The sequence below is a fragment of the Syngnathoides biaculeatus genome, chromosome 4, assembly GCF_019802595.1.
Source record: "Syngnathoides biaculeatus isolate LvHL_M chromosome 4, ASM1980259v1, whole genome shotgun sequence".
Classification (NCBI taxonomy): domain Eukaryota; kingdom Metazoa; phylum Chordata; class Actinopteri; order Syngnathiformes; family Syngnathidae; genus Syngnathoides; species Syngnathoides biaculeatus.
Window position 1 is genome coordinate 28,442,570 of NC_084643.1, and position 24,898 is coordinate 28,467,467.

General features: G+C 39.2%; 1 long non-coding RNA gene across 1 annotated transcript in view; it reads right to left on the reverse strand.

Annotated features, from left to right (window-relative positions):
• Positions 1-21,555, reverse strand: part of LOC133499426 (uncharacterized) — a 54,950-nt gene extending 33,395 nt beyond the window's left edge. The window contains exon 1 of the long non-coding RNA XR_009794650.1: positions 21,172-21,555. This is a non-coding gene — a long non-coding RNA (uncharacterized LOC133499426). The remainder of the gene's footprint in view (positions 1-21,171) is intronic.
• Positions 21,556-24,898: the final 3,343 nt, after the last annotated feature.

Here is a 24,898-nt window from a genome sequence, read left to right on the forward strand (position 1 = left end):
CTGAAACCTTGATTCTTTGGTAGAAAAATGTCAGAATATTAGTCTGACAAATTGAAATTCAGACACTTAAACAGGCCATTTTGGGTTTCAGTGGCATCCGCTTGAACCATTTAATTTTCCGGGCCAAACTGAGAGCAAGCACATCATTAGAATTTACCTGAACTTCAAAGAAAAGAATAAAAAAAAAATTGTGAATCCCTTCCATATACTCTAGTTTTCCATGTCTGAATCCTTTGAATGTGTGAAGGCCAAAATTAAGGAACGTATTGATCTTTGTCAGAACCACATAAGGACTCATCTGAATTGAAAATGTTGAAAATTATGTGGTAAAGGGATTTCCTAATGTAAACTGAAAAGAACAAGAATGACCCTGCGTGAAAAAGAGAAAATGTAATTTTGGTGAACATCGACTGAATCCACTTGGTCAAAACCTGGCACATCGAAATGGACCGAAAATGGTGAAAATTGAGTACAGCAGCCAAAGTTCATACTGTATGTGATCAAAACTGTGCTTGGCACGATCACAGCTGCACAACAATATTTTTACCCCTCCTCCCCATTTAATTTTTCAACATTGCCGCACAAAGTAACTTAAGAAAAACAGTAACGTCATTGATTAGTCAATATCGACTGGACTATCGTCACCTGAAAGTCATGTAAATCAGTAAATTTGGTATCATGCAACCAACCTCCAGGATTAAGGCACTACCAAGCTGCTCCTACTTTACACTTTTACCACACTGCCAGGCCCGCTGCTCCTCCCTGTCCTGTCCGAACCTGTCATCTGCAAACTTTCCTGCTTCACAGAAAAACTGTTTCATCATAAAAGGCACACCAACCAACCACTCACCTTTCCCAAGCATATTAACAGGAAAAAAAAAGAGGGAGAAAAGAGTAAATCACAAATATTGTACATAAACTTGGCAAAAATCAATATGGAAAAAAGTGAAGACATGCCAGACTTCATACTGGCCTTCAGGCCATTAAACTCTGGCATCCCATCAATCAGGATTTACATCTTCACAGAAATGACATCTTTAGATTTTGTTAAGTTTATAGTCATACATAATTAGTCCCTCAATTTATATTCAGTGGAACGTGATAAAAGAGTAATGTGTTCCATGTCAGTGCTACATGAGAGGCAATAGGACGTTGGGCATGGCTCACGGCCAACCTGTTATAACCCAGTGTTTTTCAGCTGGTCATGCAAAAAAATGTTCTGCATCTCAGGAGTTTTTAAAATTTGGGTAATGTTATGAATTTAGGAATATCATTTAATATGTGTTACATATCCTTGACACACAAAAATTATATCCTCGAACCCAAAAAAATGATCAAGAACACAAAAAGCATGAAATATCTGCATCCACTGAATTACAACATCACTTAATACCTACATATGTGTGCAAGTTAATTAAGCGGTCTCGCATCACAGTTTGACTGTCAAAATTTGCATTTTGGGTATTAAAAATACACTGAAAAGCAAAACGGCAGCGGAGACGGTCGTGAAAACGTAAGGAGGTAGTGGCATATATGAAAACTCACTTAGCTCAATGATGTGTGGATCCGCAAGTGAAGCATTCGATTGAGAAGCAGCAACATAGCATGTTGCAAAATGTGACGCCGATTTAAGGAGAGAGAAAAAAAAAGACAAAATGGCCAAAGTGTGGTAGCATTTTATAGTTAAATGAAAGGCTGAGGCCGAATATGAAACTATGACAAAGGTGAAGTTAGAGAACATAAAGTTAGTAAAGTCTTTTACTAACAATGTTAGGCTGTTAGAAGTGTCTTTTTTTTTTTTTAAACTATGAGTACAGTCAAATGTGTGGCTTTTTTTTTTTTTAAACCATGTCAAGGAGACTATCAAGCAACGATAATGTGTTTTATGCTCAGTGTAGTCACTGTGTCATGTATGGCCAATCTGATGGTCTGTAATTAGCAAACCTTTGAGTCAGGTTGGTGAAAAACATCACAAATGTGGCCAGAGAGGAATAAAAGTAAAATGGATCATCATACATCCATCCATTTTCTTTGCCGCTTATCCTCACAAGGGTCACAGGGAGTGCTGGAGCCTATCCCAGCTGTCAATGGGCAGGAGGCGGGATAGGAGGGCTACACCCTGAACTGGTTGCCAGCCAATCGCAGGACACATCGTAACAAACAGTCGCAGCGTTCATGTTCAAATTGTTGTAGAGATGGTTGACATCAAGATAATGGTTTGATTTCCTAGTGTGTTTTAATTTTGAGGAACATCCATCCATCCAATATCTTAGCTGCTTATCCTTATAAGGGTCGCGGGAGTGCTGGAGCCTAGGCAGGCAGGGTCCACCCTGATCTCGTTGCCAGCCAATCGCAGGGCACACGGAGACAAACAGCCGCACTCACAATCACACCTAGGGGCAATTTTAGAGTGTCAAATTAATGTTGCATGTTTTTGGGATGTGGGAGAAAACCTGAGTGCCCAGAGAAAACCCATACAGGCATGGGGATAACATAAACCTCAGAACTGTGAGGGCACCGCTTTACCATGCTGCCTTGGATGGAAGTAATTTCTCTCGAGATTTCTTCATTGAAGCTTGAACATTTTTTTTACTTCAAAACGTGTAGTTGTACAAAAATATATCTTATTGCTCGTCATATATACATCATATATGCTCCTATATACCCTAACCTTAAAACCAAAAATGCACAACCATGAACCTGATGTATTATGTCACGAAATGCAAAAATGATAGCTTTTTAAAAATCAAGTGTCAGTATTCGTAGGGGTTACGTTCCTTAACCCCCATCTCCGCGAATGGATGCAGTATTAAAACACCTATGGATGATATGTACTGTATTTTCATGACCATAAGATGCACTTAAATGTCTTACATTTTCTCCAAATTATGTGTGCACCATGATCCAAATTCTGTAAATATTTTTGTGTGACTACTTCATTCATTTACAACAAAACACACTGGTTACATAGATAGTATTGTTGGATATTAATTTGGTGACCCTGAGTATGCATGTAAACTAGCGTATGTGTTACTATGCATGTATGCTACCACAGGGTAGGGCTCATGAGGCAATGATGTGTTAATGTTAATATGTGCCCTGTGACTGACTGGCGAACAGCTCGGGGTGTAGTAGGCCTTTCACCCGAAGTCGGCTGTGATAGGCTCCAGGACTTCCGCGACCCCTCTGAGGATAAGCAGCTCAGAGAAATAGGTTGATGGATAAAAAAAAATCCTCTCATTATTCTGACATTCAACAAATAGAAATATTTTTTGTAATGCTTCTGGTGTTCTATTATAAATGGCTACTGCTACAAATGTGCATGTCTAATTTGTTGCACAGAATAAACCAGAGCAAGAGAAGAATGCAGACACACAATGGCACAGCTTTCCATAGGGAAACAAATTGACCATTTAAAATGAAATAGTAAGACACAATGTCTCATTCAATAGAAAATATTTGCCACATTGTAAAAAGTCGACATACTCCACAACCCAACTGGGACACATTATGAAGTTTGTGTTGTCCTGACTGCATGGGTTGTAAGTGGGACACAGCCAGACTTAAAATTAAAGAGAAGGACACCAGTTGCATGCATGCACAAAACATTGAGGCTGGTTGCCTAGTCACAGCGGAACAAAGCACAGCATCCTGGTCCCGCAGAGATGCTGACTCAGCCAAACCCCACAATTGCAGCCTGCAGTTAGCCTCCAGGAACACAGTCTGACCCACATAACTCCATGTGAGCACAGTAGAGCCAGTTTAGAATAATGCCTTATTTAAATTTCGACTAATGCTATGATGATTAACTGAGGAGCTTTGCTTCATACTACAGAATACCAAAGCTGCCAATCAATAAAAAATTCTCTTCCAAAACATCCATCCCTCCATCCGTCCAGTTTCTTCACTGCTTATCCTCATGAGGGTTGCGGGGAGTGCTGGAGCCTATCCCAGCTCTCAACGGGCAGGAGGCGGGGTACACCCTCAACTGGTGGCCAGCCAATTGCAGGGCACATGGAGACAGACAACAGTCGCACTCCTACAGGCAATTTAGCGTGTCCAATTAATGTATGTTTTTGGAATGTGGGAGGAAACCGGAGTGCCCAGAGAAAACCCGGACAGGCACGGGGAGAACATGCAAACTCCACACAGGCAGGTCCGGGATTGAACCCGGGACCTCAGAACTGTGAATTTCCATATTTTAAAAATTGTCAAGAACATTTCCGTGCAACAGTCATAATGATAATCATTAATAAATTATGGTTTCAATATTTATTTATTCATTTTTACACAACCTTGTAATGTTACAGCCTTAATGGACAAGAGTTTTGTTTTCTATTTTGTGCAATGTACTTCTTGTACGCACGCATACAAGTAGTACATATAAGACAATGTAATTACGTCTTCTCCGGCATCCTATTTATGTTAAATATTAATATTATGTCCACAATTGCTGCTGAAACTATGCACATTTCTCTATTGTGTAAGTTATAAAGGTTATCTTTGGTGATTTTTTATGACTTTAACCTGCCCATGTTCTTAAGTATTGTGTGCAGTAAAATACAAACTAATTTCCGATTCAGGCACAGCATCCTGTGTGAACATGTATTATTGTACATTCATCAGGCTTTACACAATAACGTTTTTGCGGTCGATCACCAATCAGAAAATTTTAGAAAACAATTGATCCAAACACAAGATGGAGCGATATTACTATTTACCTTAATTTCTCGAACATAATTGGAAAACCCTGGTACCAATGTACAATGCGCACCACCAATTTGCTGCTTTCCATTTACTCAAAATATTACGAATTAGCTGTATTTCTATTTTACTAGGTTTGTACTTTAATTGTTTGTATTTGTATTGTTTTTCAAAAAAATCATCTGTACAACAAACATTAATAATAACCTTTGTGCATGTACCGACGTAGCGGTAATATAATCTCGAGACAGGCCACAGGACATGCTTCTCCTTGTCCCTGCAATTGTCAGAATAGAATCCCTCAACCAACTTAAATAAATGCTCAATGATTACATAACATTTTATTAATACTGTTGATAACACGTATTACAGTCTTAAATAAATAAAGTAATTTTACACTGTTTAACTTGAGCATTTTTTTACATTAAATATTTGTGCATAAAACATTTGTGCATAGTGGAGTTTATCCACTACATTACACATCCTTGGCAAAGACTTCAAAAGAACCATGTGACTCAGCTGCAACGTGAAAAATATCCATCGTACCTACCTTTGTTGCATCACTGTTGAACTCATCATTGGTCCAGTTCCGGTGCATTCTGCAGTGCATCATAAACATCCCCCATCTTGCTCCCAAAGCATGTCGTCCTCTGTGCCACCCATGGCGTTTGTGAGGAAAGATTTTTTTTGAATCCCAAAAGTCTTGGTTCCTTTATTCCTCATGTCTTTGAGGGGAAGGTCCACCCTGCTAACAGCGCAGCCTTTTGCGTCATTTGGCTACAATCTGTAGCAGCTCTTCATCGCGTCAGGTCGCTATCAAAAAAAGAGCTCAAACTACGTAGTAATGAGCGTAATTGGCGCTTTTAAAAAAAGTGACCATTTCATTTGTGTGCGCTATCCCATTTTTTTTTTTTTTTGGATGTGCCCATTACAATCATACAACGTAGTTTCAGCACACGTAGTTTTGCTTGAGGTTGGGCCACATCATCAGTGGCAGCGATGACACATTTCTTTTAAAAGCAGCTGCACAACTAGCCCTTGTAGTTGACATTTTTTGTCTTGGTTTAAGTTAAAAAAACTCAAGGGAAATCGGTTCTGATGTTTAGTGCAGTAGCAACAAATATGCTACGCAAATGATCGTAAAATGGCAAGCTCCCGTGAGGAGGTCAGGTTGGTGGCGCACATTACCGTAATATATATATATATATATATATATATATATATATATATATATATGTGTGTGTGTGTGTGTGTGTGTGTAACATAAGACATCGAATATCATATCGAAATGTATATGTATACCTTTTTTTTAAACCTATGTACCTGTATACAACTATACAATGTGAGTGTATTTTTTATTTTTCATCCATACCTAAATATAATCCGCTCTATTACTTTTTGCAAATATTTTGGGAAAAATTTGCACATTATCTTCGAAAAATTATGGCAAACGTCTTGTTCATTTACTGGGTGTGCGTGTGTGCTCTATACTGGGTATCTTCAAAATTATTCCCAAATCCAGTGATTCCCAACCAGTGTGGCATGGCAGATTAGTGTGCATCGAGCGATTTGTATACTGTATGCAATTATCAAATTTTACCCAACTGCTCAAAAAAATGTTCATTTTCAAGAAATAATGTGTCTTTGTTCCTCTATTTATGCCAGTGAGGCAAAATGACAGACAGAACAAATGAATGCTCTTTTATTGCATGGTAGAAAGTACATACAGAATTTATTATAAGCCTACCTTTTTTTGACATTTTTTTTTGTTAGTGTGCCAAGAGGTTTTCCAATTTAAAATATGTAACTTTATTCCATAAATGTTAGAAATCCTTGCCCTTGTCAGGTCATGCATTCTATTCCATAATGTCAAAACAACATTAAAACATGACAGAAATCATTGGTGATAACTTACTGTAACTTATTTACTTGACTGTAATTAAATTATTCCACACAGATACCAAATCTTTCAACAATGTTTCGACAACGCTGGTAGTAGTTTGTTGGCTACATAACGTTTTGTTGGCTGCTTGCGAGCCGTATCATATTAAAATTATGTGAAAATACATCAAGTAAGTCTTAAATGAACGGAATCCTGTGAGCACCAGTGACCACCAGGACACGTTTTTTCCCCCCATTTTTTTTAATAATACATGCGTTGTCACCATGGTAACAAGTGTGTCCTGTTGCATTTGAGTTGACAAGATAAAGCGCAGTGATAACCCTAACCCTAACCCTTGAACACAAAGGCGACAGTATATGTCTTTTGCAGAGCTGATCAATCGGCAAATTATGACATTAAAACCGAACATAAAATGCTAATTATCTGCCGTATCGATCACTCTGCTTCTGGCAAAAGTGTTGTTTTATTACATATTTACAAAATATCAAGCTAAACCAATCAGTTAAAATTTGACTGTAATGGAAAGGAATTATTTTGTTATTCATACCATTTCATCATAACATTTAGGCCTGGCCTACAGGAATGAGTTGTTCATATGTTGGGTAGATCTGATGCGTTGGTCATGCTATAGAATGATTTATTTCTTACTTTTAGTGAATAATATTGTAGATCAAAAACTTATTGCAATATTTCAAATATATATATATATATATATTACAATTATTGTACTTTCCAAATTATGCACTTGTAACCCTAATTGATGACTAGGTAGTTTAAATTGGGCTCAAATAAAAGTGTATTGGTCCCCTCATACCACAAATTGGCTTAGTGTGGCTAAAGGTTTAGCCATTTAAACACACATGTTGTGGCAAACTACAGCGTGGCTAGGAGATGTTTTTTAATACTGTTTCATGGAGCAGCGCCAACACTGACCACTTAGCTGAAATAATGGGGGAAAAAAAACAAAAATTCTGCTCATTGAATGCAAGTTAAATCATGTAATTTGAGTAGCATCATTTTAATGTCTCATGTTGGCTGGTCTTTGAAGCTTGCTATTAATTGAGTAAATAGGATTCATTTTACCCTGAATGTACTGTATGTTTATCAGCCATATACTACTCAAACAAAGCAAGACAGATGTGTGGCCGCAGGCTTGCTTGCCAGAAGCTAGTGACTGGACAACAATCACCTCCAATTAACCCGCTCCAAAAAGGAAAAACTGCAAACAGACAAGGGCTGGATATGATATTTTATATTTAGAGGTGTACAGCCAAGGCTCTGGTAGTGACCTTTTTCATCCATTTTCCAGATTAGAAGGCAGTGCTTGCACAATGGCTGTATCCTGCCAAGAGGTTAGGTACATTTAATGTGTTATTTTACTAAGAAAATATTTGCCTGTGTCGCACAGTTCAAGAAAGCTACAGCCGCTGGCAAGAATACGCTTGATGCAAATGGTTGAAGTTGCCTCAAACAGGTGCAAACTCGGAGGCCTTTTTGTTTTACCAACTTCACTTAAAAGGAAATCCAAGGAAAGAAGAAACTTTCCTGGCCTTTACAATGTAGCCAGTGACATAGCAGTCATTCCTGGATCATCCATTAAATGTGATGTGTGCTTCGTTGTCACATTTCTGTTGTCCTCTAGAAAATATTACTTCTACATTCAAGCTTTTTGTACTACAAAGAGTGAAGAGTACTAAAATTTGTATCTGAAAAATACAAAACTTTTCCTTCTACAAGAAAAGGATGCTAAATTAATTTGAGTATGAAAGTTTTGCCACAGTCATTTAATCTCTTTACAGGTCTCAGTGCTTGTGTTCTTATTGTGTGAATGTAGCACTACATAAAATGACTTTTGTGGTCATTTTTATCATTACCACGACCTTCCTTGAGGCAACACGTGAGTGTATTCTACCTTGTTAAATTTTTATAGCACACTGGCAAACCAAAATGTCACAAAGTATGTTTATACACAGTACGGTTACTGTAGCTTTGGGTGAGAGGCACGGTACACCTTGAACTAGACTTTACACCGATTTTTTTTGCCTAATCGGAACCAGCCGATGATTGGCATTTTTTGGATGATCCGCTGATCGGTTTTGATCTCATAATTCGCTGATCCAATCAGTGACATCACTGAGAAAGGGTTCGCCATCATGCACAGTATTTCTGAATCCAAAAGCTTTTCTATTTTTATATAGTAGCAATTATAAATGGTTTTTGTGTCTTTTTATGTAGTACTGTATATATATCTGATGGCCAATAATGTTATTAAAAATGGCACAGTGTGAGAGACATGAAGGCTCAGAGAGACATGTAATGCGCGGATCAAACAAGACAAATTTCGTCGTTCACGATTGCACTATGTCAGACTACTGCAATAAACTTGTATTCTGATCCCACTGCATCCCGTTTTTTACAATTCGTGGGCTTTTATCTGGTCAACTCAAATACAACTGGATACACTCATTACCGTGGGATGACAAAATTGATGGATCACGTCGACTGTATTATAAGAAGACCATGGCCCAGGACATTGGAGGACTTCATGTAAGGCTTGCATAGAGGTATGTTCAAGTACTTTTAATACAATGCAGCTTGCAAGTGGGCCACAAAACACTACGTAGCCTAGCAAGCTATTGCTACCGCTCGTGGTTGTGTGGAAACATGCTGACATCCTGTTGAACAGATGTCATGACCAGAGCACTGAATTCCAACCTTTTGAGATAAGTCACATACCGGCACTTTACAATTGAAAAAAAAATCATTGCACAACCAACAAATAAATATGTCAAAACTTGCTGATTGTTGATCAGCCCTAAAAATACTGATCGTGTCTACCTTGAAAAGGTCAATCGTAGCCAATCGCATAAACAATAATTTGCACTCACATTCACACCTATCGTAAATTTAGTCTTCAGTTAAGCTACGATGCATGTTTTTCGGATGTGGGAGGAAACCTGAGTACCAGGAGGAAAACCACACATGCAGGGGGAGAACATGCAATATCCAAACAGGCAATCCAAAGATTCAAACCCTGGTGCTAGGAACTGTGAAGGAGATGTGCTAACCACTGTTCCAAAAACAAATAAACCGATTTGCTCATTTTCAACTATTTTCAGTGAATACCCCCTAAACACTCCTATTTGGCAAATTGGCAAATGTTTCAAAGTTGAAACAAATTTAATTTTGTATTGTATATAAAATGATTTCAATAATACAAATAAATGTTTGTGTATTCATTTTTATTTTTGTTTTGTTCATTGTTCGCCCCGGAGAAATGTATGCCAATTATCTGAAGAGAAACAGAACTCTCACTAATTGTACAATATTTTATTTTTGGGTTAAAAAAAAAAGACTTTTTACATTTTTACTTTACTCGTATAAGAGTGTACGTTTTGTACTTTGAGGGAGCAGCTTCAGTACTTTTACCACAGTTTTTTGCACAACCATTGGTACTTTTACTAAAGTAGTGAATACCAGTATTTTTGATCTTGCAAGGTAAGAGTTAACAATGAGCCAATTAATTGATGACGAGGGGCCAGTTTGTTACTTCTTAAAAAGCCTTCAGTGTGTAATAGTGTTCTGAAGGACATCTTTCCCGCCTTCAGATCAATAATTCAAAGTGTTGTTTGAGCAGTAAGTAAATGGGATCCAGATCAAATCGGCTAACATGACCTCCATTATGACATCATGAAGGTCATCGATTCGTGGCTCACCGTCAGCATCAGTCAAGTACATTCGGCAGTAGCTCATTTTAATAAGCAATGTGGCTGTTAATGAAAAGCTGAGTCCATGGACTGTAGATCGATGGCTACATGGAGCTGAAGCTATATTGAAACTATTTAAATATTACTTTAAGAGAGCTCCAAAGTTCATGCAAAACATCAAACAGGTAATGAGTGACATCATGTAAACACGTTAAGTAAAACAACTAACTGTTTTATTTCTTCGTCTGAACCATGGAAGCTTATGTGTACTTTTCCATGCCAGGTTTAATCAGAGTCCTCGAGGAAATGGTCATCTGGACTCTGTAAGGAAACCTTGTCTTAATTGTTAAAACTAACATTAACAACCTGTGCTGTGTTCTCCCTGGTTTGCAATGAGCTCAACTGCAGTCTCTTCCATTTTGTTGCCAAGTGCAGGAAGACACAAAGGAGAAAAAGAACATGAACTTGTATCAGTGGTGAAGGAGAGGATACTTAATATTATTAAGCATTGCAGGCCCATGATAGTGAACAGAGGAAAGCCTGTGCGAGGTGCCTTTTATTCCACCCCCCATCCCATATAACATCTCACTACCACCCTTGAATCCTATGAAATATGTACAAGGCAAACAGAGGTGGGGTTGATGCGTGGACTTTGCCCCTCGATGACTAACCACTACACGTCCAGTTCCATTACTTATTCATAAGGCATGCCGTGTAAGTGCCGAAGTGGCGTCGCTCGCTTCCCTCCACGCCATAACGGCACTTTCATCACACCACTGTTTACATTTTAACCACCATGAGAGGAGTGATAACAAAAAAGGATCCCCAATTAGTTACAATGTCCAGAGTACTGGCTAGACGGCGATCATAGTGAATAGTGAAGGTACTGATAAATACAGTAGTTTTAGAAGTCATTGGCCTGTGCTGGTAATCATCCAAGGCAATTGGAAAGGATTAATTTAATATTTTTTAATTTTCTTCAGAGGGGTTCTGCATTGGATGTGAAACTAAACAGACATGGACTGGGGCAATAAACGTTTAGAGACCCAACTGAGTAGTAGATTATCAGCGTGATTATGTTGTAATATAAGTATTGTACAGTGAAAGGAATGCCACAGAAGTTGGGTGATTTGAGTTCAAGTAAAAGAATCGCAAATAGTCAAACTAAACGTATTTCAAACCATTGTCACGCAAGATATCAGCCAATGTGAGCATCTGAAGGATTAAATCGTATTATTACCATTTATTTTTTACAATGCTTCAAAAATGTATACTCATAGAATGACTAGGAATGCTAAAACAGTTCGTAAAAATGGCTGCATAGTTAAGGTTTTATGATGAGCCTAGAAGTATATAATTCACAGACTTTCCTTTTTTTTTTTTTTATTACAATTTAAAAACCAACCAACATCATGTACTGGATTGTGTTCAAATCTGGGGCACAGTTACCAAAAATATTTACCCTACTCAATAGCCCTGTAGCGAAAACTAAAACGCATTAATTTATAAATATTGGAAATTCTGATTGCTGGGTTACATTCTCACGATGAATTTGCACACAATTATTGTAATGTAGGAAAATTAATTGCAGCCAATTCAAAGCACACCATTTCGGAAAATTTTAAACTTATCAAATGTAAACAAAAATCCCTATCATGGAACTTTGAAGCATTTCTTTTAAAATGCATTGGCATCAAAGTAAGACGGAGGATTCATTGTTGGACTGGAAACAAAGCCGCAGCGCAAGCCAATACTCAGTCCTATTGTTTCTGTAACACAAAGAAACGGATCACAAATGGATTAAGTATCAACCGCTGGTGGCATTTTATATGAACTATTCAACTCCAACCATCACAATAGTATTTACCAAAGCACATCCATAATCATAAAACACATGATGTGCAATGGTTCTATGTGCGCTTTAACCATCATAACGCAGTGAATATTTACCACAATAAGAAGGTAAGGGCAAGCGCTATTACAGTACTTTATAAAGTACTGAAAAGAACTGAATGTATAATCAACAGAAAAAGTCACTTGAACAACTGTACAAATTAGAAATCCTCCAAATCAAGGCTTTCAGAGTTAAGCCAAAACTTTCTAGATGTCGTCTCACAAGTGGAATAAAAAAATGACATTTAAACAATCATGCATGACATCATTATGAGATTAGGCTTCAGATCAGAGAGGTTCTAAAGTTAACTCCAAAAGTGCCTCTGATCATAATGATTTGGTCATTTTTAACTGGGAGCAACATAGTATCCACCATTGACTCTCCGGAATCCTTGAGGGCCATCCACTTATTTTCTACAATGCCTGTCCCCATTATGGTCTTAGGTGAGCTGAAGCCTATATTACCTGATTTCAGGCAGGAAGCAGAGTAGGTCCTGGACTGTCTGCCGCTCAATTGCAAGGCGCAGAAAAATAAACCACAATCACATTAATAGCGATGGACAATTAAAAATCTTCAGTTAACCCAATTGCTGCATCACATCGACAGAAGCAGCATAAAGCGAATTAACTGTGTACAGGGATTGGCAGCTAGTTTTCATGAGTGACCAACTGTCTGATGTAAACAATCAAAAACACCTTTATTTAAAGAAAAAAAAAAAGCTTGACATATAGTATTTTAACATAGTACTTAACTATTTTTATCATTGTATATGTATCTGTGGCTGGAAAGCACAGCACAGAGTCTCTGGTACCAAGTTAGTAAAATGGGTGAATGATCATTGCCAACAGCATCTCAAATTATCCACACAGAAACACTTATTTCTGACCATTTCTTCTGTTTGCAGCAATCCGCTTCTTCCATGACAGTTGAGCCATGTTTTTGGAGTTCAGTAAAAATAATATGGTAAAGTAGATTGTAAGTAGCGCCTCAAAACCAGACAAAGGGGTAAGTTATTACTTTGCACTGCGCCAGTAGATGTGCGGTGCTCAAAAGCTTGGTATACGGTGAAGACTTGCCCACTGTAAAGTTTCTGCGATGGTCCACTTCAGTCGCATTCAGCCATGTTGTTCGGGTAGTGTCGGGCCCAACATTATTTTGGAATTTGAGTAGAAGGTGGAGACCCCAGAGAAAAGTCATGCAAGGGGTAAACATGCAAACTCCACATAGGATTAGAACCCAAGATCAGACCCCAGAATTTGTCACTTACACAGTAAAGCAGACATGGGTAACCACTACTGCACCCTGCTGCCTCGTATTTCATATGCACAGCATGTCTTTCGAATCAAGTCACTCAACATCACAAAACAGATTTTGCCACTGTACAGTGTACATTATGACATACACAAAAAATGTTCTTGATTAGAACAACTTATAATTCAATGCACCCAGTGACACTGTCACAGAACAGATTGTGTTGAACTTTGGAGGTTCCACACTAAAATCACATTTGGCATTGCCAGAATTTAAATCTAATTTTAAAAGTTGTGCATGTTCACTGCAACCGAAATATTCATACACAGCCTCTCTCCTATAGGAGAATGTAGGTCACATTTTTCTCCAACTCCAGCCTCTTGAGTATTTCTCTCTGAGGTTAGACTGGCCCAATCATTGAATGCCACTAAACACAGAGCTCGCACTACCTCATGGGACACACACATGCACCCTGACAGAAGTTGAGCCAAGGAAGCCTCAGACATTTTACCATACTACATCACTGTCTGGAACCACCATAGCCACTATATACCCAAACCACTACCCGGAGCCACGCCTCATAGACCCTGGCTCAGGCCAGACCAGACCTGTGATCCAACCCAGACCCGGCTGACAAGTCTACTCTCCATCATCATCAGTTGTTTCAGAGCTCGCTCCAGATTTTACTCAGCCCAATCTCTCTCATCACTAGTGTCTCCAGCTTGAGAGCGGTCTTTGCCGCCTGCATCCTTGCCATTGCCATCTGCTTGGTGGGCCAAAGGAAAGAGAGAGGAATGGCTGTGCGCGTGTGCCAGTCAGCAAGCTATTCTCGCAAAAGGCTGCTGTGTCCAAAAACACTGCACCCTCCTACAGATCTTTAACACACTGTCACAGTGCTGTCCAGTGTGATTGATCTGCTCCATTTAGTTGGAGCAACCAATTCTGAAGGAGGTCTGGTCATTCTTTAGCCCCTTAACTGTCCTAATATTACAGTCCCAGGGACTTCCCGTGTAGAAACCTGCCAGCTGGCCCAAAGCCCTAACAGGCTTATCTATGTTGGAGCTTCAGCCCTTAAACTTTACATTGATGTCTGTGTCATGATTCAGAAGTGATCCATTTGATTTATTCAAGGATAATTTTCTAAACGTTATATGCAGCTGAAAGATGAGGCTGCAAGGCCCTATCAGACTAGTTCTGACCAATGTATCATGAACCTCAATACGATCGATATTTAATAGGGAAAGGGGATCATTGATTTGATCTTCTATACTCCCTGAGATTGCGTTGCTCTGTGACACCAGTCGTAGAGCTTGTTTTGCGGAGATCACATGGAGGAAATAATGCTGGAGTCTGAATTTTTTGTTTTTTTTTTATGCATGTAACATACAGTATGAGAAATGGTGTGGTTACAGGCAGATACGGAACCAACAACAGTAGTCTTGAAAATTTTTTAGGAATTATAATGCAATGAAGACAGGCAACACTACAAATCTATTCTTCTATTACCTGACATTGAAGCACGTTAATCGAATACGAGGCATGTATTCTACCAAAAAAGACAAAGAGACAGACAGAGATTCACAGTATGTTCAGCTCCTCTCATTATGAGAGAATGAGCACCAAATAGAGAGTGGAAATTTTAAATCTAGTCGTAGCCAAAGACATAATTCCCTATTTATACAGAGGCAAAAGATGGATTCAGAAAGCTCATGAAAACATTGGATCGTATATAGAAGTTGCCCAGTAGGAAATACTTTGCAGAGGAAGCATTGCCTCAAGTTCACAATGTGAGACAGAACGTTACGGCAAGTGTGTCGGCTGTAAAAGACTTTTCTGCAACTACTGACTTGTGGACTAGTCGCACAGGGCAACAATATCACTTTTCACTGCCTTGAAGACTCGGAGGTATAAAGTACATACTTGCAGACAAGCTATTTTGAGAAGTTTGTGAAAAAAGCTGCAGGGAAAAGGAATGTATTTCTTTGTTTCCTTTATTGTTTAATAAACCTTTGCCTTTATGTAAATCGATTTGGTCTGCTTTGGTTTTACACATTTATAAACTAATAAAATCAGGTTGGATTGAATATTGATGTTAAGAACAAATATTGTGATATTAAATTTAGGCCATTGTAAAACTGAAGTGTACTGCTAGGTGGACAGGCGACTTTAGCGCTGGACGTCATTTGAGGTCGATGTGATTTGTTGTCATAGATTCGACATTAAGCTGAAACATGGCTTGAAAGCTTTAACTCTGACCACTGAGGCAGACCTTTTAGTTCAAGGCCACGACTGAGAGAAGAAATGGACGCGTGAGCAGAGTGAGTGGTGGGGAAGTTGCGTGTCCTCACACTTCAATATTTAAAAAGACCAAAGCTTTTTCTCTCCCAACTTTCGGGGCATCCTTTAGGACACTTTGGACAAGTTTTTCTTATATCAGGACACTCATCCCTCTACCTATATAGCTTGTCCACTGTGGGCTGTTAAAAGCTGTGCAACATGCTTTTATTTATCTTTTCGCCTTGACCGACACATAATAAAAGTTAAGATAAAGGAGGTCTGTTGAATGGATTGTCATTTATTTTCACTGTACTATATTCTCGCTATCTAGACCAGAGCTGGAACCCGCACTGCGGCGTGACAAGCAAAGCAAACTCTTGATCCGACTGAGGAAGCTGGAACGTGCGTCTGTGAGCTGTCCAAGGACCACCACCATGGGAATTTTACGCGAAGGGTTGGCTCGAAGAATTGTGGGAGTGCCGTGACAGTTGGGGGACTTTTCTCATGTGAAAACGACCCAGTCATGCCATAGAAAAACACACCACTCCAAACAAAGAGCAACCATGACCTGATAATAAGGCACTCTGAGTTTGATCATTTTAAAAAGTAGTGGCAGAGCCCCCCTTTTTTATGCCTTTGCTGTACTCAGAATTGCAATCCAGGTTAATTAAGGTTTTTTTTCTCCCTCCCAATTCCCCAGAATATAATCATTGCTGTTATACAAGCAGCAAGGTAATATGAGCTCATATTTTTCTTCAGTGATGCTAACCATGCTGCAAAGTAGTTTTAAGCGTGTCTCCGACAGTGACATCCCATCACAGCACAGTATAAAATGGTCCTGAAGTTGAATGAGACTCAAACAAAAGCAGGAGGGAATTAGTGCATGTGAGGCACATTTCCAGAAAGTGTTTATGTTCTTCTTAAAGCCTTTCTCTGGCAGAAGCGATTACATGAATGTCTCCTACTTATTTGTTTTCATCTGAACATTTGGCTGAGGGGTTTATCCATCTTGACAAGCACATAATATGGCTTTTGGTTCTGTGAGGGAGAAATGAGCAAGATTGGAGAAGAGAGAGAGAGAGAACGAGAATATGTGAACGTTAAAACAGAGTCTCTATGGTGTGGTTTTATCACTTTTCCTGCTCTTCCCTTCCTCGTTTTAACACCATGCAAAGATGTGTTGAAAGATCACAATAATCCCCTCAAAATGACATTAGTCCTTACTTTCCTCTTTGAGTAGGTGGAATGTATCTGAGCCAAATTACTGAAGACACTCTAGGGTGTTGGGAGCGATGTGATAAACATATAAAGTTCCCAGTGTAATTTGATTAAGTCTAAAAAGTATAAATATGGCATTTTTTTGGGATGCCTTGCTAAACCAATTAGAGACCCTACAGTAACTGAATTTCAGCTCATGGGATACTTTCACAACTGTCAAAATGTCAGGTTTTTACATTAACTTTCTCGCACACTTAAAAATGACCTGAAAATGCTTCCCGGCTTAAAAGTAATTGCAGGTTTACCTTTCGGTGCCATACCCCAAGACTTGAACTACTAACAAACGTCTACCAGACTTTTGTAGTTTGGGCAGAAGTAGAAAATGAATAATTCTGCCTAGTTTTCTGGCACACTGTCTCAACCACTTGACCATTCCATGAAACACCTTTCAAATATTGAGTATTACAGAATGCAGAGTTCACCCTGACTACAACTGAACATTGGAAAAGATCACCAAAGTGCTCATTTCTACAGAATCAAATAAGGAGGCAACAATGCTAGAGCGTTCAGATTTAGAAAAAAAAAAAACTGTAGATCACCGACTCCTTTATTCCTTGTCCCTTCTTTTCACCAAGTTACCTGCCTGGTTTGCACCTGCTGCATGTCTGACACTGTTCTTGCAACAGGCCACAGAGGTTTGTAAGAGTGTTGCTTTGTGTTAGCTCATCCACTTCCCTTGGTGTCCAGACATGTTGGATAATTAGCCGCCTTATCAGCCTGGGACACAGGCCTTCTCCTCTAGTGACAGGTCATGCAGGCCAGGACCAGCAGGAGGTAGGGAGCAAGGGAGGTGTTGTGATGATAAGGCTACACAAGGGAGGGGAGACAACTGGCAAAGAGCAAGTGCGAGAGGACAGAAGCTGAAAGGAAAGATTGCAATGGGGAGCAAGAAAGATGGGATGGGGATGCAGGCAGAGGAGAAGATGGAGAGATGGAGAGGTTAAAAAAAAAGGGGGGGGGGGCTGGGACAGTTAGACCCCGCTAGGACAGAGCAGCTGCTCTGGCCTATCAGCACTTACATGAAATCTTGGCACTCATTAGCATAAATTCAAATGACAAATGTGGCCCGCTTTGGCAAAGACTAATTAATTCACAGAGGGGGGAAGCTCAACAGAGTAGGAATTCAAATCATTCAATGCCACAAGACTGAACAAGTGTTGAGAAATATGATGGAGACCGCTATTGTGTTTTGGAATTAGAACTGACCCCAAACCTGACCTCACAAGGTTTTCAAAGCAGTATTTACAACTCAACCACTCTGTAGTAGGAGACTTGTCAAACGGTACAGTATTGCTCTTTAAAATAATAGTATCCTCTAAGTAGCATGTGCAGGTGGGTGTGGTCAGCATTATTGGACTGAGTGAGTTCAGTATTTTTCCTCACATGTAGAAACGCTCATGACTTCATGATTTATAAGAGGAACAATGGGCTGGAAAAGATTGTTTTGCTTTACAGCGACAGCTCGTATGCGGCTGCAGGGACAGGATAAGTGCGCCCCCTTGTGTTGATAAATTCAGAAAATTATTTTTCCTCTACCCTTCCATTTGTTGACCAGGCATTGGAGGCTCCTCGGTCAAATGAACCCTAGATATAGTAGGACTCCTCATTCAAATATATCAAAGTGAGAAGAGATCGATAGTTTTCTTATTGACTAATTACATTTATGAAAAGAGTACAGACGTCGTGACTGTGCATTTCCCGCAGGCATACACAAAGACTCGTGAACTGTAGTTCAATGGCAACAAGACCAGGGTATAGTCTGCCTTTTACCCAAAGTCAGCTGTCACAGGCTGCAGGTCTCCATGAGTCTGAACAGGATAAGCAGTAAAGAAAACAGACAGACTTGCAAAGTAGCAATTAAGCTACACAAGTTACACTAAGACCCAAACACGCACACACACACACACACACACAGACACACACACACACACACACACAAACAAAAAAAATGCCACAACACTACAACAAATAAATTTAAAAAATACAATTATCAAATAATGTAATAATAGATCTAGGGTTGCAAGTAATTATTTTTCATAATCAGTTAATCTCAATTATTTTTTCAATTAAACAGTTTTTATTAATTTCCATTTCTTTGTTATGATATAATGTCCTGACAATATTTCATATTGGCAGTGCAGGAATTATTCTAACATAAGTCGATTATGATTGACTGATCTGTTCCGTAACATGTCAGAAAAAAAAAAAATCAACATAAATGTTGATCATTTGTTTAAAAACTGCAAAATTAGATGTTTGCAGAAGGCTTCTTCTGATTAAACACAAAGATATGTCTACTTCCAAGGAGAACTACAAAAATCAAAGAGCATTTAAACAAGATTTCTAAACAGTATATAGTTTGATAGTCGATTAATAACTGTTGAACCTCTGGAAAAATCTTGGTCCAGATAGAAATTACAATTTGCCCTAAAGGATACTTGACTGAAGCTTTGGATTACTTTAGGAGATGGAAGGCATTACCCACCCACCACCTCTTTCCATTTGATTATTTTAGTAAACCAAGCAAAGATTAAAATATTCTAAAATAGTCTTATTTGTTACAGAATTGAATGTATTGAATTAAGACAAGGATAGGTGTTTAAGATGATGGATGGATGAATCAAGATAAGTGGCACTGGGAGGGGTCTCTGACACAGCTTGTATAAATCATTTTTGTTTCTTCTTTGTGGTGAAGTTAGAATAGGTCCTCATCAGGTTCAGGTGTTCCTCGTAGCCATGTAGGAGTGCGTGTCATCTCTGTCCCTCAGCCCTCTCTTTGTCTACATCTTTATGTCAGTCTCTTCATTCTCCCTGGTTCAACACGTGAAGCTCAGCCAGGTGCACCCGTTTGCAACAGCAAATCCCTCCGTTAAAGAGTTTAACAGTTGCCCGAGAGCCCTCCCTGTTAAACCAGGCTTTTCCTGCACCATAATTACATCAAAACAGAACTTGTTGTTCAGTGTGAGGACTATTTTTACATCCCCATCGCGAGAGCCAGCTTTCGCTCCTTCTGTTTCCAAGGAACATCTTTCCGTGCTGTGCGTGTGTACAAAAGGAGTAAAGAGGCAGCGGTTAGCAGGAGCAGTGCGATTATCCAGGTGGCATGAGGGGGGCCTACTGCCACTGCCCATTACCAATTATCCTTAGACTTTTTTTTACACCTGAAAAAAGCATTAGAACTTGGTCAAATCACAGGACATGTGGGGCGCTTTTGGTCTTGACAGCAGTGGACAGTTTAAAGGATTTGAAGGCAACCCCATAACCAACTGCTGTTTCAAAAGCCACAACTATTATAGGGCTACTATTCATATCTTCAGGACTATTTCCACGCACTGTCCAAAACTACAGCATGTTCCTTGTTGCGCAGATCTCAAAATCATGCAATATTCCGAGTACTGATGGGCAATTACACTGCAGGCACAGTCATTTATTTATTTAAGACCAGAGCTACCACGGCAATGACATTTGTCACATTCATACCGGCAAGCTGTGATTGACTATGGCTTCTAAATTGAAACACTTGCCAAGAAAAACTTATCTTCAGTTATTTTGTCCCTGGAGCAGCAAGATGTAAACTCATCAATAAAGGGGTTCTATTAAAAACTTTATACATTAAGGAAAAGTAAATAGTAAAACCACGGAAATTGAGTTGTGTGTCAGACAGGAAAGCAGTGAACCAATCATAGATAAACACTGAGAAGATAGTGACGCCTGGTTCACTCATAAAACAACAAAGATGGATTTTTAACTGCAACAGAGGTTTATTATGACAAGAACTATTTTCAGATTAAACAGTCATAGTCAACTAAATAAAATAACAGACCTTTGTGGGCATAATTATAAAATGTGAGTTAGTAAACCACAATGAAGATAGGTAAGAAGTACTCATTGTTAAATTAGACCTACTGTTTGTATCAACTTTGGTAGTTTCGGATAGCAATCATCACTTACACAAACGTATGGTATATCAATACGTACGTATATTTAATACAATCAGTCAAAACATGTCTCGTCACAATTTAAGAGAAATATCGGAAAATTGGAAGAAATGTGGATTGAACAGTGACACAACCTTTCCTCTCCAAGTTTGAAAGGCTTCGTTAGGCCAACAATTAGATATGCATGAGAAAAGTAGAACGATGAGAAATAGAGCCTACCTTCGATGACGTAGTCCGTTACGACTGCGCCATCCACTTTGGATGGATGTGAAAGGAAAAATAAACAATTCCACTTAATTGTTGCCTTTATGACAATACGTGGGGAGATTTTGCTGTAACTACAAGGGCTTCTAGTATGAAAACACAGGTTTCCCTGATACCGTCAGATTTCAATATTTTGTATTACATACAAATATATATTTGAATGTAAACGCAAAAAAAATGTTATAGTCAGTGCGTTGATGCTTCTATTTGTAATCATAATGCGATGGAAAACGCACATTTCAATAAAATTCCAATAAATTCCATCCGCAATACGTCAACAGGTGAAATGTATAATCAACGACAACTCCCAGGAAGAAAAATTCCGGGTTTGTCACGTGACGAAACAGGTTAGAGGTCATCACGTCAAGCATGTACGTCATGTATTCATTTTTTTTATCTATTGAGCGTTTAATTATTATTAATTAGTTGATTGATTTAATGTAATTTTATTTTTATTGAATCAAAAAAAATTACAATGAGTTAAAAACTGTTTAACAATATCTTCATATACATGACCAGCCACATTAGGTTACCACTTACATATCATTCATTCATTCATTCATTCATTCATTCATTCATTCATTTTCTTCACCGCTCATCCTCACGAGGGTCAGGGGGAGCGCTGGAGCCTATCCCAGCTGTCAACGGGCAAGAGGGGGTGTACACTCTGAACTGGTTGCCAACCAATCACGGGGCACATACAGACAAACAACCATTCACACTCACACCTCGGGGCAATTTAGAGTGTCCAATTCATGTTGCATGTTTTTGGAATGTGGGAGGAAACTGGAGTGCCCGGAGGAAATTCACGCATGCACGGGGAGAACATGCAAACTCCACACTGGCAGTTCCTTGATTGAACCCAGGACTTCAGAACTGTGAGGCCAACGCTTTACCAGCTGACCCACCATGCCGCCTCCGACAAAGACTTCGATCGAGGGCTGATTCGACGTGCTCCAGGACGGGGAGGGAGAATTTCATGTACCTGATCCGACCGGGGAGTGTCGTAAATCGGACACATCACGGGCGACGACCCGCCGTTAGCCCTGGAGTTGCCTTTGTTATAGCACTCGCTGAACCCCTTACATGACATAATGGTATCAATGCAAGAGTTGTATCAAAAAATCTGCTTTTACCAAGGTATAAAGATTCTTTTTTTTGTTTGTTTTTACATTGTCAGAGATGTATTATTTTAGCAGTACATTTGTGGATGTAGTTTGCAATATTCTAAAACAACAGTCTATCATTTTCAACAATATAATATATTTCAAATCTTTTTTAATGAATACAGGGAGCACATTGGTTGGGTGTTAACCATATCTTATTCATAGCTCTGACCTTCCTATTCAGAGTTCCCTCCCACATTCCGAAAGTGTTTGGTTCATTGAAGTTAGGTCTCTTGAGAAAGTCCAACACCACTTTACGCCACTTTTCTTTAACCTTTGTCAGTATATGTCATGGGGTCAAGAAACACGAAGAGTAGCTTCCTATTGAATATAGGAAAGGGTAGCCAAGTTTCAAAATAATTCGGCTCCACTTTTCCAACTGACTGACATTTTTTACTCAACGTTAAAATGAAAGACATCCTGTACCTTTTGAAATAATTCACACATGTGACCCATGGATAATATTTGAACAATATTGTTCACTTGGAGTGTATCCTTGAGGAGTGTATGTTGCTCAGGAGTTACCTATCGTACGCTAAAGGTAGCATTAACGCACCTTTCCTAAGCATTGTGTAGAATTCAAACAACCTTTCCTCCAAGTACTTCCGGATAGGAAAGGTAACTTCCTAAGCAACTAAGAGAATCTGAAAAGGCCTTAAATTGTCCATAGGTGTGAATATAAATGGTTGTCATCGATATGTGCTCTATGCGATTGGCTGCCGACCAGTCCAGGGTGACCCACAGTCAGTTGGAATAGATTCCTGCTCACACCAGTAAAGACATGCAGTCAAGACAATGGATGTTTTACTAAATGAATATATTCTGTTGAATAATGCAGATGATCACAAGATTGTGGCTCTAATGTGTATTAATATGCATATCAATTTATAACTACATCAAGCTTTGTGAACTAAAACAGTTTCACATGTGAATTGGGAGTTACATGTTGCTTTCCTCATATTGTATAGACACAGATAATGTATTCTACTTTCAGTTGCGTTCACAAAAAAATGCCAGACAACATAAAAAAATTGACACACTCATTTGTGGCACTTGCTGTCACAAATACGGCTTGTTCAATTGTTTACAAATATGTCACTTAAGGCAATGTTACGCAAGCAGCAGACTACCAGTCTAAAACAGAAACAAGCTGAAGTATTTAAATCAGAGAACTTGTAATTTTTATGCTAGCATCTCAGGGGGCACAGAATGCTACCAGCACAGTAAATTTGATTCAATTAGATTGTAAGTGCATGAAAAACAAAGCAATATGTAAGAAAAAGAAGCAGCATTTATTCATGTACACCACAGGTGTCAGAACCATGGCCCTCGGGGGAAGATCCAGCTGGTCTCATCATTTTATGTGTGTTGCAAAAGCATAGGCATCAACTTCCATGATTATTGCTGAACTTTGTATCAAAATAAATATTGTAGTCACTTCAACAATAGTTGAACAAACCATTGACTTCTGATTTCAAAACTCGCTATTGATCAATTTACATACTACATAATGAGGCTAAGAAACATATTTGGGTTCAGACTCAAAACACCCCTGTGCAGAAAACCTTAAGTACAATGTGGCCCATGACAGAAATGAGTTTGACAACCCCGCTATACAGTGCACATGTGTAGTGTTACGGGACGGAAGAGTTAAATCTGTAGACGTGCTTCTTTTCGACAGGACTGATGGAAACTTGGAATCAATACGCTCCTCAGTTTGGGCCACTCAAACGTGATAAAACGTAGGATAATGAAATGTGGCCTCTGCAGACTAAAGTATTCTTCACTTTGGGATGCCCTGCTGACACGCATGCATGCATACGCACACACGTGTAGGCGGGGAGTCCAGGAATCGAGGGAGGGAATGGTTTCATGGCTGCGCTGCCTGTTTGGATTAGTCTACGTGCAACGGGCATCGTCTGCTATCACTCTGACATGGTGTTGCTCTTGCCTTTGGCATGTATCCATCCCTTCAGACTGACACCCCTGCACTCACACATGGTAACGCATGCGACGCACACACACCATTTAACTTGCCTTCCTCCGACCTCACCGTTGTGTCTGACACAGCACCCATGATCCTTTGCCTGCCGGGCTGTGAGCTGTCAGACTGACAGCGATGAGGAGGCTGACATGTGATGCCACGAGACGGGATCAAATGTGTCATCGTCTTCTCAAGCAAAGGAAGGAAGAAATGAGACATTCCTTTCCAAACAGTAAGCAAATGTATGCTTGGAACATAGTTGCCAAGTCAAGGCCTTTCTTCTGGTTTAATCACTTTCAGCATTGACTTGGCTCTTATGCAAGTAATACTCAGGGGTCAACAGTGAGGGCTTTGTCATAAAATGTCCTTAATTTTTTTTCTTTTTTTTCTATTCAGAAAGCAGATGGGATGGTGCTAAAGAAAATAGAGAATATGTTGTTTACAATTAAAAGTTCACTGTAAGAAAAGGACTTTGTTGACTGTTGGCTGTTTAGTGTACTGTATTTGCCTCTTTCAGTGCAAGTCGTGTTTT